The sequence below is a fragment of the Aquarana catesbeiana genome, linkage group LG03, assembly GCF_042186555.1.
Source record: "Aquarana catesbeiana isolate 2022-GZ linkage group LG03, ASM4218655v1, whole genome shotgun sequence".
Taxonomy (NCBI): domain Eukaryota; kingdom Metazoa; phylum Chordata; class Amphibia; order Anura; family Ranidae; genus Aquarana; species Aquarana catesbeiana.
In genome coordinates, this window is record NC_133326.1 from 275,271,246 (window position 1) to 275,285,689 (window position 14,444).

General features: G+C 45.0%; 1 protein-coding gene across 8 annotated transcripts in view; it reads left to right on the forward strand.

The window, feature by feature from the left end:
- GRIP1 (glutamate receptor interacting protein 1) overlaps positions 1–14,444 on the forward strand; it is a 900,266-nt gene that overhangs the window by 404,034 nt on the left and 481,788 nt on the right. The gene's annotated exons all lie outside the window — the stretch shown is intronic.

A 14,444-nucleotide genomic window follows, 5' to 3' on the forward strand; every position in this document is an offset into this window, starting at 1 on the left:
AATCTTCTGCCCTTTTTGTTTTAACTTTGGATAGTAAAACGTTTTTTTTTTCTGCCAGTAAATACCTTGTACAACCCACTTCTGGTTTCTTGTCTGGTCATTAGTCTAGGCTTATGACATCATGTACAGCGCTCTCTCACTCTCGTCACAGTTTGGAAGGGAGGGGGCATGAGTCATAAGAGGGCCAATGAGGGCTGCAAAGCTGGAGGTATGTGTCTGTGTAAATCCAGGAAGTGAACAGGCAGCAGCTTCAGCTGCCCACAGTTAAAATGGTTGCAGCCAGACTCAGTGGAGGGAAATTTCTGCAGCATATTTGGCAGGTACAGAATCGCAGTATATATGAAATAATATGCAAAGCGGTTGGAGGGAAGCTTCAGAATGGCAATTATGTTTTTATTACAAATTATGTGAGCAGACTGCAGTTCCTCTTTAAATACAAGTGAGAAAAAATACCTGATTTGATTTGGTATCATGCTCTTGCAGTCCTGGTAAAGTAGAACCCAATTTGGGAAAGTTGTGCTGCAGTGCTTATATGCTAATACAGAACATGCTGACAGGAGAGGAGAATGGAGCTATGTAGAGATGGTTCCATCAGGCAGCTGTGTTTCTTTTTTCTGTCCCGCCACAGGCTGGGGGGGGGAAGGACAGATCCCGTAAATGTTTAAATACAGTAGAGACAAATCAGTTCTCCTGCCCTCCCAGGTAGGGCTGTGTAAATCCTCAGGAATAGATTGACTACAATACTTTGACAGGTAAGAAGGCTCCAATATACATATTTTACCTGTGTAATGTTAAAAATCTAAGAGGCCTATTCATAAAGCAGCATTGTGTCCTAAACTAAGCAGTACCATTTGCTTTTCCATAAACACAACCTCCATCATATAGAAGTTAAAAAAAAAAATGAAAAGTTTGAAAGAAGTGAAAAACTTTTTAAATTTTCTGTAGATGATAAACATGCTGTGTCTGGCTGTTCTGTAATGCAAGCATCACAAAAAGTGCTCAAAATTGTGGAAAAATACTTTGCTAAATGAGAGGCACCGTGATTTACAATAGATTGTTTTGAGTTTGCAGGTAGTTTTTTTCCACTAATTTAGTATTTAAAGGAAAGCTAAATGGTAAGAAATGATTGTCTATATTGTATTTTAGTGAAGGAAAAAGGTGCAGCTGCAGCGTTGCAGCAACAAAATAAAAATGTGAATGAAACCAACGAGCCACTAGATGGTGCACCAGATTTTAATTTGGTGTTAAGAATCATGATAATGTTTGAGTGCGAAGTCTTTACTGACTCAAACATTACAAGTACAGGCTACACGTCTGCTCCGAAAATAGACCAGCTGTTTAATGCCCTGTAGTCAGATGCAGTGCAATTAGATTGTTCATTAGTCCTGTGTAGAGAATAGAAATGTAATCTTATAATACTGGAACTATTTTCTTCAAGAATATTAGTCATTTTAATACTGAATATATCTACAGTTCATGACCGCAAATGTTATCGGATTCCTAGTATGGACAGTGAAAATAAACACATTGACCACCCTGTTGTGGCAACGTAAACTTATTTGAAAAGTGAACGTGCAACACAGTAACCTGTTGCAACTAATCTGAAATTATTGTGAGTGCTATTAATAGCGCTCCCAAAACACCCCTGCCCATTGAAATGAATGGGCATCACTTCCAAAGCGCCTTAAAATCGTCTTGAAAGCACTGAAAAACTGGTCTTTTTCTAGGTGTTTTTTTTACAGTCCTGTTGCCTGAAAAGCACAGTTTAAAAGCCGCTAAGGCACCACAAAAACGACTGGCGCTTTAGTGGTACTGCAGTGAGAAAGGCTTCTCAGTAGTGTGGGCATAGCTGCTCGTGGTGCTGTTCTGTACATAAATCCTGAGAACAACTAAGCTCTCCCTATAGCAAGTATAAGCACATCCAATGATCTCTATTTGCATTTTGGGGGTAGCCTACTTGGTAATCATGGGCCCAGCTGAAAAAATGTAGTCCTGTATTTATGGCTAAAATCAGCATATAATAGTGTGTACAAGAAGTGCGGGCCTAAAAGTGAACCTTTATGTGGGAGACAACCTAATCTGGTCTAGGAAATGGAGATACTGTAGAGCAGGGATCCTCAAACTACGGCCCTCCAGCTGTTGCAGAACTACACGTCCCATAAGGCATTGTAAAGCTCTGACATTCACAGACATGACTAGGCATGATGGGAATTGTAGTTCCTGAACAACTGGAGGGCCGTAGTTTGAAGACCCCTGCTGTAGAGAGTGAGAGACCCTATGCTATAAAGAGACTAGAGGTTTTATTTTCTTGCAGAACACAAAATAAAGCTGTAATCCATTGATGACCCCATCATGCTAAGTAGCGTAGAGGAATAAATCTCCAGCTGTCAACTATTGACAACCGACACCCATGGCTGTCAGAATACCTGAACAGTGACTGCATCTGATTTCCTGCTTTCACTGTTCAACTGACTTTTTTAACCCTCTAAATCAAAGTTTGCAGAGTCAGGTGGTGTTGACAGGTGATAGCCAGTTTTAACCGTTTCTGGACCGCCCACCATACACCTACTGCTGCAGGGAGGCCAGGATGCGCAAAATCATGTACCTGTATGTGATTTTGTGTATGTGGTATAGGGGGCGCACTGCCGGAGCGCTACTCCCGCTGTGATTGGACACAGAGGGAGCCAATCAGCAGGTTCGGTGGCCACTATGGCCGCCCCGACCTCCCGATCGTTCACGGCCACACCACTGATCTGTCTGGAAAAGAGATCTTCTGTTTCAGCTAAGCTGAAACACGATCTCTGTTTTCTTCCAGTGCAGCCCCCCCCCCCCACAGTTAGAAAGCACCTCCCTAGGACACACTTAACCCTTTGATCCCCCCCCCCCGCCGTTAACACCTTCATTTATAACAGTTAACAGTGTCATTTATACAGGGATCAGTGCATTTTTTTTTTTTTTTTTAGCACTGATCACTGTATTGGTGGTCCCCAAAAAGTGTCACTTGGGGTCAATTTGTCCGCCACAATGTTGCAGTCCCGTTAAAAATCACTGATCGCTGCCATTACTAATAAAAAAGTAAAAATAAATTTAAATGCCATAAATATATCCCATAGTTTGTAGACGTGATAATGCGCAAACCAATCAATCGCTTATTGGTATTTTTTTACCAAAAATATGTAGCAGAATACATATTAGCCTAAACTGATTAAGAAATTAGATTTCTTTTCTTTTGTTCATTTACAGACACAGCGCTCCATTATTCAGAACCATAGAGTTATGTCGCCCCCTACAGGAGTAGGACACTAGGCAGTAAAAATACTTGGCTACGCCTACGGGCAGTCCAAGGTGATATACATCCCCCTCGCTGCTATAGGCCTTCAGTTTTTTTTTTCTGCCTAGTCAGGAGTAAGGACCTAGTTCCCTGCTGGAATCTCTGGTCCTGGCAATTTTTTGTTTTTGCTTTTTAAACTACATTTTTTCTCTTGGAGATCTACAATCAACTGCCAGACTGGGCGACGGGCTGGACACTAAGATCCAGTGGTCTCCCACAGTCTGGCCAGCGAGCGTGTGCAGACCACAGCTATGCGCTAGGTTGGCCGCAGCATGGCCCCACTAGACGGGTGACTGGCCCTGCGAGTTAAACGTCTCGCGAGGTCGCATACGACCAAGTCTCGGCCTGAGTCGCAGCGTTCCTCATGGCCAACAGCCTCCCAATTTGGTGGCGAGGAGGATCTGTCTGGGAGCATTACCCGTGCACTCGCTCGAGTGGTAAGTAACGCCCCCTCCTCTCCTTCCCTGGAGTGGTGTGGGGCGCAGGTACTCCCTAGGGTGGTCGGTCCCTCTGGGGTTCTCCTCCACACCTCCCCTTCCCCGGGTGAAGCCCAGGCCTTTGGCTTAGGTAATTCGGACACTCTGTCCACCCCCCTCCCCTCCAGGGTTGTCACTATCGGGGGGTACACCTTGGCACCTGCTGAATGGTTGGGTGGGTGACCAGGCATCTGTAGATCCGTGCCCCCTGCGACAGCCCTCCCCGAATTTGGGCCGCGGCTTTGCAGCCTACCAAGCACTCGCGGCGGGCGCCTGAAAATTTAGGCCATGGCCTGCTAGTCCATGCGACCACGCCGGGTGCCTTCTTCCAGGGGGATGGCGCTGTGGGGGCTCTTTTATGGGGATTGTTTGAGTGGGCCCTCTGTAGGCGCTACCTGTAAGCGGCCCTAGTGGATGCCCCCTGTGAGGGGCCTCAGCCAGTGCCCCCTGTGAAGGGCCCAGTTGTGTCCCATGTGCCGGGGCATCCGTAGGCGCCCCCTGTGCGGGGTCTCAGCCAGTGCCCCCTGTGAGGGGTTTCAGTGGTGCCCCTTGTGCGGGGTCTCAACCAGTGCCCCCCTGTGAGGAGTCCAGTGGTGCCCAATGTGTGGGGTATCCGTAGGTGCCCCCTGTGCGGGGTTCTCAGCCTGTGCCCCTGTTAGGGGTCCAGTGGTGCCCCCTTGTGGGTATCAGTAGGTGCCCCAGTGCAGGGTCTCGGTCGGTGCCCCTTGTGAGAAGCCTTGGTCAGCTCCCCCTTTCGGGGTTGATAGCCACACTCCCTGTCTTGTCAGTGAGGTTGTTCCTCCACAACTGCAGTGACGCACAAGAAGGTGCTGATTGTCTTTTTTATTACATCTGTGTGGGAAACTTTAAAGATGGATCTGCGGCTTAGGTGCCGGTCCCCTTGGCACCCATAAACTGTCTCGCACAGCAAAAGCGTTCCCTTCTCCCTCCTATTTTGGAATATTTGTTCGTATAGACTGGGAGTGTCCAAAGCGTCCCTTTGTGGTTCCAAAAACGCTTCGTTGTGGGGTCCCTCCTTAAAGAGTGGACTGTTCCACCAGTAGTGGATCCCCCTGTCTCTAGGTTGTGCAAGGCGACCATGATTCTGGTAGAGGAGTCTCTGGCTTTTAAGGATCCGTCTGACATACCTGGAGGGGGAGCAGATTCCCTCTGCTTTTGTGAGGTTGCAGACCAGTTGGTCTGGGGGCTGCAGTTTATATGCGATGCCTCTTGGACGCAGTTCCCTTGGTTGCTAAGTTCTCTTTCTGCAGTGGTGCTTAGATATGTATTGGGGCTTAAGTGTTGTTCTGCAGACTGGACTTCTAAAAAAGCTTTGACTGGCTTACCATTTCAAGGCAATGTCTGTCTGGGGCTACCCTGGATGACATCGTTACAAGTCTCACAGGAGGGAAGTACATGTCTTCCACAGTCTGAAATGGGGAAAAGGGCCTCGTAGCGGACGCGGTCCTTCTTCTCGGCACGCAATGGACCTGATCTAGCGAGCCAAGAGCGGGGCTCCCTAGACCCACGGACAAGGCCCCTTCAGCATAAAGGCATGCCCTCACCTATGTCCTAGTGTTCTGGCCTTGAACCCAGAAAAGGGTTTTTTCCTCCCAATTGGCGTCTGTCACCGGACTGTTGGCAGTTCTCCTTGGGGCTGTACAAGCCCTGTTGCTTAAGGGTATGCTGGTCCCGGTTCCAGTGAGTACAGGAGGTCAGAATGGAGTCCATCCGCACGGTGGTGGCGTCCCTACATCATGGGGACTTTCGTGCTTCTGTCGACATCACGGATGCTGATTACGCACTCCAATATGTGCGCAACACCAACACTTCCTCCATTTTACTGTAGGAAAAGAGCATTTTCAGGTCGCGGTGTTCACTTTTGGGTCTTCTCCACCACTCGCATACTCACAAAGGTGTTGGCCCCAGTTCTGGCGTGGTTATGTCAGCGGGGGATTGCAGTCCTGGGCTGCTTGGACGATCTTCTGCCAGCAGAGTCCTTGGCTACCCTGAGGGGGGCAACGTAGCTCGTTATACAGACCTTTGCTTCTGTACTATCTGAAGTCTGATCCGGGCCCTTCCAGTTATCTGGGTTATCTTGGATTTTCTAGGCCTGACTCTGGTTTCATCTCTGGCCAGAGTGTTTCTTCCTCTGGACAAATGCCAGAAGTTGCATGCTGTGTTTCAACTGATGTTGCCTCGCAGGTGGGCCTCCCTGTGGTCCTGCATGTGGGCGTTGGGCCTGATGGTATCTACCTTTTTGAGGCGATTTCCATTTGCGTAGTTCCATACAAGCTCCTTTCAAGTGAGATCTGGTGTAAAGTGCCTGAGGTCTCTGGGCTATAAGATACGGCTGAGCCAAAAAAAGGGGGTCTGGTGACTTCGCTCTCAAGGATTTCGGCAGGGCACATCCTTTCTCCCCTTGTATTGGACAGTGGTCACCACCAATGCCAGTCTGTCCGGGTGGGGAGGTGTCCTGGCACTGTGTTCTGCTCAGGGTCGTTGGACGCTGGAGGAATCCAGACTGCCGATCGATATCCTGGGACTTTGAGCGATCAGACTATGTATGGATCATTGACGTCGACTTCCGGGGCTCCTGGTACGGATCCAGTCGGATGATGCCACGGCGGTGGTCTATGTCAATCACCAGGGCGGAGCAAAGAGAGCTGGCAGCCCTAAAACTAGCCAGCATCCTCCGGTGGGCAGAACGCCTTGTTCCAGCCCTCTCCGCCGCATGCATTCTAGGAGTGGGAAAAAGGCAAAAATGGTAGGCGGTTGCCTCAGTCGGTTAGTGGTGGTCCTTTCACAGGACATGTTTCATCGGATATGTCTCCGATGGGGCACCCCTGAGGTAGACCTGTTGGCATTCCGGCTTAATGGAACGATACTGAGGTTTCTGGCAAGGTCACGACTCCTCTGGTAGACACTGCAGACACTCTGGTGGCCCCATGGGGCCAAAATAGTCAGATCTACACCTCTCCTCCTCTCAAGATTCTGCCATGGCTTTTGCGCAGGATCGAGGCCGAAGGGATTCTGGTCATTCTAGTGGGCCCGGATGGTCTTGTCGGTCTGGTACACCAACCTGCTGCACATGGTTGCTGATGTCCCTTGGCTATTCTATCAGGGTTCCTCCTTTCCCTGTTACGGCGCATTCTACTTGACTGTTGCTTCTTGGGCCTTCCATCATCAGGTGTCAGCTGCGCTGGTTTGCAAGGCAGCCACTCGGTCGTGTACACTTTCACAAAACTCTACAACGTGGATGTGCTGGCATCTGATAATGCTTCTTTTGGCCACAAGGTGTTGCAGGATGCTGTTTAGAGGGTCTATTCCCTCCTTGAAGGGGTATTGTTCAGGTCGGGCTCCAGTTTGTTTCTGTGTTGAGCTCCTGTTACCTGGTTGGCTCTTGTTTTAGCCTTGATATTTTTCGTTGCCTCACCCCTCTTGTTTGGCACTGCTTTGGGACGTCCCTATGGTTCTGAATAATGGAGCACTGTGTTAATGAAGAAAAGAGAAAATGAGATTTTTGACTTACCGTAAAATCCGTTTCTCTGAGTTCATTGACAGACACTGCACCCACCCCTCTAAGGAGTTTTGATGCTTCTGACACTGCTTGTTACTAAACTGAAGGCCTATAGCAGAGAAGGGGGTGTATTTCATCTAGGACTGCCCATAGGCGTAGCCAAGTCTTCTTCTTTTTTTTCTGCCTAGTGACCTACTCCTGTAGGGGGCAATAAAACCCTATGCTTATGAATAATGGAGCGCTGTATCTGTCAATGAACTCAGAGAAATGCATTTTACGGTAAGTCAAAAATCCCATTTTTTTTTATTTTTTTTTTCCCCCATTTTTTTTATTGGAATGTTTTGTAGCAAAAAGTTAAAAAAAAAAAAAAAAAAAAAAAAAAAAAGTTTTTTCAAAATTGCTTTTTGTTTTTATAGTGCAAAAAATAAAAACCACAGGTGATCAAATAAAACCAAAAGAAAGTTCTATTTGTGGGGGAAAAAAAGGTCATCCATTTCATTTGGGTACAGCGTCGCATGACTGCGCAATTGTCACTTAAAACGACGCAGTGCCGTATCGCAAAAAATGGCCTGGTCAGGATGTGGGTAAAACCTTCTGGGGCTGAAGTGGTTAAATCTTGTCTCTGGTTTACTCTGGGCTCACTGATCTTGGGACCAGAAATGTCACTTTCTGGGAAAAGGTTCTCCGTGGTGGGGGGGAGGGGGGTGGAAACGACAAAGAACCCTTCCCTTTTGCATCTCAGTAATATCCTATTGTACTTCCAATATTTCAGTTTGATCAGCTATCTCAAAGACTGTAGTTATGCCCTTGGAAGCACTGATATAACTGATTTGGGAATGTGTAGATTGCAAAATGGTATCAACCGTTTTTAATTAGTTTAAAAGGGTATGCCCATCTAATGAAACTTTATTTTTTTTCTTTTGTAGCACACATGTATGAATTTATAACATTAGTGCAAGAGTGGTGATCTGCACAAGTACATTACCAGATAGGGCTATTATTAGGATGGGGCTAAAGGGAAGGCTTGTGCTGCTTGTCCTGTGCAGTTCAATACTTCAAGTGTAAAAAAAAATGAAATAATGATCAATAAGCAATGTCAATTTCGCGATTTACACAACTTAAAGTGGATGTAAACCTGATTCATGAAATCTGACCTGGGCACATATATCTGTAGTGTTTCTCCAAAGCCCTAAGTCCCATGTCTTTCTACTGCTCCATTCTTCCGTTACCAGCCTAATAACTTCTGACAAGTTCTCTGACACAGGAGAGGAAAGCAGCTGAAAATTTGTGTCGGGGAGGGTGCTATAAATTACAGAGAGCTGGTCTATTCACAGCACAGTTCTGCAAGTATCTTTGTTCCTCATTGTGGAGTGGGGGTATATGCCTTTCCTCCAATCAGTGGTCACACAGTGTATGCTAAGACTCCCCTCCCACTGCTGGAACAGGAAGTAAAAATTCTAGCATGATGTGAACAATCTAAAGAATATAGGAAGCTGAAGACAGCAGATATACACGTAAAATTTATGTAGGGAGATTTGTTTCATCTCTGTGTATCATCTGAGGCTGTTCACGGAGTTTGTGAGGGTTTACATCCACTTTAAGCCTTGAATAACAGAAATGCTGATTTTAAAGACTACAGATGTTCTTCACTTCCATATACTCATCCATCATCAATCAAATTTACTCAATTGGTACTTTTATCTGCTATATCCTGGGACTAATAAAATGCATGGTTGACTGTAAGAGATGGTTACTTGTGTTAGTAACTTTGAAAGGCAAGTGATTATGGTTTTCACTGTACCAGATGCATAAGCAATTTCTTGTTGTTTTTCTAATTTTCTCTGTAAATTTGTGATGGTCTTGTAGACAATGCTTAACTTTCTTTCTTATGCCAAAAGACATGCTGGTTGCAGCTTAAAATATCCCTGACATAGGGAAAAAAGGCTATTAATTTGAATTATAAAAGCGTACATCTTATTCAGTGATGCTGCAATTTGTTAGCAACCCTGAAATTTCATTGATTTTTTTTTTTTTTTCTTGCGGTAATGCCTTCCATTATTTGTAATGGACAAGAACAGTTTTCCTCGATTAATTGGATTATTGCAGTATTGGCACTTCTCTGACATAGTATGGTACCATTTTCTCAAAACCACATTTATATGCAACATTCAAGGCTATTTATTCATTGTACCGGTGAAAATGCATTTTAGCATACATTTTGTGCAAAGAAGATAATGTACAAACTGTTCCACAGCTTGACAAAAATTGTAATGTTGCCTTTATGTCACAGCAACAAAATATAATACTATTACGTTTTGTTTAGTCCACACCGAGAAGAAAGAATTAAGCTAAGCATACTTTACATCAGGCTGGATAGTAGATGCCTCCATATTAGAATGCTTTCCTTCTGCAGCATGCTATAACCTCAGACTACTGCAGCTATTCGAATTAGAGACCAGCTTCTGTACTTACCAGCTCTGGCACCACCTCTGCTTTGATTAGTGAGGACACACATAAAAGTAGTGGGCCAGTAGAGGGGTATGGAAGGAGGTGGCTTAGAGCAGTTGACCATGGAAACTGGTAACTATTTGCAAATGTTGTCTAGCTATTTGGGGCTCATTGGGTTCTCTAGAAGAAAAATAGTCCCTGTATAGAGGTGCCTGCTGTTCGACACGAGTGAGAGTTAAAATTTTCTTTCCTAGCTGTAGGTTTTACTTTAAGGGGTGAGCCAACCCACGCTGATGAATCTGTTTTTGTCAGATGCTATTCAGGCTGAAAGATTTCTGCATCTGTGTTTCCAGATTCACTTACCTGCTTCTGCCAAATTACCTTTTGACTTTTTGGTTTTATTTTTTATGTGCATATGAGTACTTTTAGTAACTTTGGGAAAATCTCATGAGTCAACCCAGATTACTGTATTAAATATTCCTACTTAAATACAGAAATTTAACTTGGGCCTGCCACCTTTTGCACCTCAATGTTAATCTGATGTTTGGTTACACTGACCAGCAGTGGGGTGTAAGAGGTAGGGGGTCTCAAGCTTTACTGTTTGTATCAGGCCTGGTTCACACTGGTGGGACATGGGATTTGACTTGTGGTCGCATGACATGTCATATTCAATGTTTCCCTATTAGAGCCGTCTTAACTGATCCGACACAAGTCGTTAGAAAAGGTTTCTGCACTTCTTGTCCAACTTTGATTCAACTTCAGTGCCATAGAGTGTAACAAGTCACATTAACTCGGATAAAAGTTGGACTAAAAATGCAGGGCAAAGTCGGATCGGAAGTCACGTGACTTTCATGTGTGAACCTGGCTAAGAATATTACTCCTTGGGATGGATTTACTAAAGGCAAATCCACTAGCAACGGATTTAGCTTTCTTGGCATAGGTTTTCACCCTAGGAAATGATGCTCATTAGGACTATAGAACACCTCCATAACCTGGAGTTGGGTGTTCTGTGAATTTTATTTTTTTTCTTTTCTTTTCCTCTCATGCAATGAATCTTCACATATATAAACAATGAGTTTTGGTTTGGCTCTACATAGAAACCAGTCGCCTTCCTGTGTTGGGTTTTTTTTTTGGTCCAAGCTTAATTGAACAAGCTGAAGTTAGAAACTGGCTATCATGCACAGCTAAACCAGATTTTGCACTCTCCAGCTTTAGTAAGCCTTGGTTCTCACTGCTGCGACCCCAATTGTCGTGCGATTTCCAGTATGACTTTTAGTAGTGCGACGTTGGAGTCCTTAATTGGAACAGCTGCCATGGAAATGTATGTGTTTTTCATTTGTCATGCGACTGTGTCGCAAGTCCCATGCCAAGTCGTGCTATTGTAAAGTCAGTGGGATGCAACACAGAGGAGAATTATTTTTTGGTGCAATATGTTGGAAGCGTAGGGCCATCTAGATGTTTCCTTTTTAAGTTTTGTCCTACCTCATGTGTCGTGTCTGAATGTGAGAAAATAAAGATGCATTGATGTTTAATCAAAAGAGAAATATGATTTTTTTGTATTTATGTGGTAAAATAAAATATTTAACACCAAGGTAACTTGTGCATGTGAAATGTCTGCTTAAGCTACAGCTGCAGAGTCCACAGGAAGTTAAACTCATTGGCGTGTGAAATTCCTTCAGAATCGACAGGGATTTTATTTTTTTCACTTATCGAATAGATAGAACAAGCAGTCCAAATAGGAGCAAATAAGCCAAGTAATTTTTTTGGGTTCACATACACTATAGGCAACAAACAAATTTATGCTTTTTGTTTAACCACTTGGCACCTGCTCCTGCAGATATACTGCGGCAGGGCAGCACAGGCAGGCTCAGTCACGTGTACATATATCTTCCGTGCTAAGAGTGTGCAGCGGATTACTATTACATATTAAAAAAAAGTAAAAGAAAAATGTTTGAATGTTTTTTTTTTACATACTGTCACCAGTCAGTATCCTTGATCACGCCACACCAGTCATATGATTATGATGTACTGCACAGAATGTAAAATATATATGTATGTGTGTGTATGTATGTGTGTGTGTGTGTGTATATGTGTGTATATGTATATATATATATGTATATGTATATATATATATATATATATATATATATATATATATATATATATATACATACTGCAAAAAAAAACTCCCAGCATTCGGCGGGTGATGGGGTGTGTTTGGGGGGGAGCATGCTCCTAAACCCGGAGAAGGCACATGACATACATGTATGTTATTGTGCCTGCACATGCCACCCTGCTGCAGTATATGTACTATGGCAGGTCAGCAAGTGGTTAAAATAACAAACATGTTATACTTACCTGCTCTGTGCAATGGTTTTGCACAGAGCAGCCCCGATCCTCTTCTTATTGGGTTCCCCGCCAGTGGCTCCTCCCCCCCTGAGTGCCTCCACAGCAAGCCGATTCCTTGTTACTGGCTCTGATTGACAGGAGCTGGGGAATGGCGGCTCCTAGGCAAAGTTTGCTTTGAAAAGCGATCTGTGGTGGATTCCTTTGCAGAGGTTGGTAGAGAAATGGCCCAAAGGCATTCAGAGATGCTGCTGCCTCTTAAGTGCATGTTTTTTTTAACTTGTTTGTTTTTTTGTTTGTTTTTTTTTTCTTTTTTGCTAAATGGAGATTTTGCATTGAACTACTGCACCACACCTGTGAGCATTTGTCTTGCAGTAATGTCCCTTTGAGTTCAATAGGCAAGTTTGACAGGTGGCGCCGTCTGTCATAATCGACAGGCTCATGTAGTCGATACCCTCCAGCTACTATGTTAGGCTGTTGGTGTGTGGTAAACATGCAGCTGCATTGCTTGTGTGAACCTTGGGTATTGAAAACTGAATATAACATTTTCTTCCGTGTGAGGTTGGTTTATCTAGTTAGAATTTACTTGTGATCTATCCATTTATAAAACCTTTAGGCTGCTTTCATACTGAAAGCGCTCGCCATTAGCTGTTAAAAGACACTCGTTTTAGCTGCGATTTACTGCTGTTTAAGCCATTTTTCCAAAAAAGGGGTTAAATACTCCTGTGTTGCGGTGCTTCCGAAGTGCTTTTAAAGCACTTCAGAAGCTCTGCCCATTCATTGCAGTGGGCAGGAGCATTTTGGGAGCGCTCCCAAATGGCCTCAAAGTTGCTGCTTGCAGGACTTTTACGAATGTCCCGCAAGCGCACCGTCCGGGTGTGAAAGTACCCATTGTAATGAATAGGAGTCAGTTTTCAGGCACTATTTCTAGTGCTAAAATGCCTGCAAACTGCCTCAGTGTGAAAGGGGTCTTAAAGCAGAACTTCACCCACTTTGTTTTTCTGGTGGGGGGGAATGGTTACCTGTCAAAACTAGTACACCTTCCCTTACCCTGTCTTCTCCCGCAGCCTTCCGGAACACATCACAGGTCCCAGAAGACTGCGGGACCATTCACAAAATGCCGCAAGGCTTCACAGCCGGTTTCCCCTAGTTAAGATGCCAACGCTATGAACCAGAAGCCCAGTGAAGAACTGGCTTGGGTGAGGACAATGCTGGGCCCCTAAACAGGTAAGTTTCCGTCTGTTAAAAGCCAGCAACTACAGTATTTGTAGCTGCGGACTTAATTATTATTTTTTTTTTTTTTTTGGGTGGGGGGGACCTAAAGCTCCTTTTTAAGGCTCCGTTCACACCGGATGCCGATGCAGCTCCCAGCAGGGGTCCTGTGTGTCCTGGTTCACTGTTTCAAGTCTGATTTTGGGCTGAATTCAAACCTGAAACGGACCAAAAGACGCACAGGGCTCCTGTGCAATTTCACACCGGAGCCGCATCGGTGATATGTGAACCGGCTCCATAGAGTTAGGCCTCTTTCACATGGACGATCCGTATGTCCGTTTTTCATCCTTCCGTTTTCGGATGAAAAACGGACATACATTCATCCCTATGGAGCGTCGGATGTCAGCGGTGACATGTCCGCTGACATCCGACCCCGCTCCGATCCGAAAAGTGTAACGGAGGAAAAACCTACTTTTCCATCCGTTTTCGGATCGGATCGGGTGACGACGGACACTACGGTCCGTCGTCATCCGATCCCCCCATAGGGGAGAGCGGCGCTCTGACAGGTCCGTCGCTGCACAGTGTGCAGCGATGCACCTGTCATCTTCCTGCTCAGCGGGGATCGGCGGAGCGATCCCCGCTGAGCCAGCGGATGTTCACGGGGCGGATCATCACTGATCCGCCCCGTGAGAAAGAGGCCATAGTCGCATTCTCCTGCTATTGCGAATTGCATGGAGGGATCCTGCATCCAATTCGCAATAGTGTAAACCCGGCTTGACAGATTAAACTGACTTGATGCCATATAAAAAACTGTTTTGCTCGCCTCGAATTTCAGTAGGAAGGCCTGCTCACTAGGCCATGCCTTTTTTTCCTGTACGTGACTGTTTTTGTAATTTTTTTTTTGTTATAGTAATCTTCTAAAGAATCTTATTAAAAATCAAAAGGAAATTGGCTGCTTGTACACTGTGATGCTGAATTTTTAATCTTGCAAATGGAAATTGATTTGTTCCCTGAGAGCTAATCACGTGAGCCTGGTAGGGTAAGGCTGCTGCACACTGCTCTGCAAAGATCCTCTGCAACATATTCCATCTTTCTGTCATTCCCACTGGCT